The sequence below is a fragment of the Ixodes scapularis genome, unplaced genomic scaffold (assembly GCF_016920785.2).
Source record: "Ixodes scapularis isolate PalLabHiFi unplaced genomic scaffold, ASM1692078v2 ptg001158l_1___fragment_3__unscaffolded, whole genome shotgun sequence".
Classification (NCBI taxonomy): Eukaryota; Metazoa; Arthropoda; class Arachnida; order Ixodida; family Ixodidae; genus Ixodes; species Ixodes scapularis.
Genome location: NW_024610108.1, coordinates 3,482,501 through 3,482,709, shown reverse-complemented (window position 1 = coordinate 3,482,709; position 209 = coordinate 3,482,501).

The following is a 209-nucleotide window of genomic DNA, read 5'->3' as shown; positions in this document are numbered from 1 at the left end:
AACATTTTTTCAACGCTAATTATTAGATTGGATGCTGTCAAAAGCACCTGCCATGCTGCGGCTGCGTCCCCTGATGCCCTGTGTTGAAGGGGAAGCCTTCACTGCGCCGGGATCGGCCTACAGCGCCGTTTTAGTGCGCTTGGCACGAAAGTCTGGCAACCCCTCTTACCAGAACTGCTGTGCAGACACTAAAGTCTGGCAACCAAACC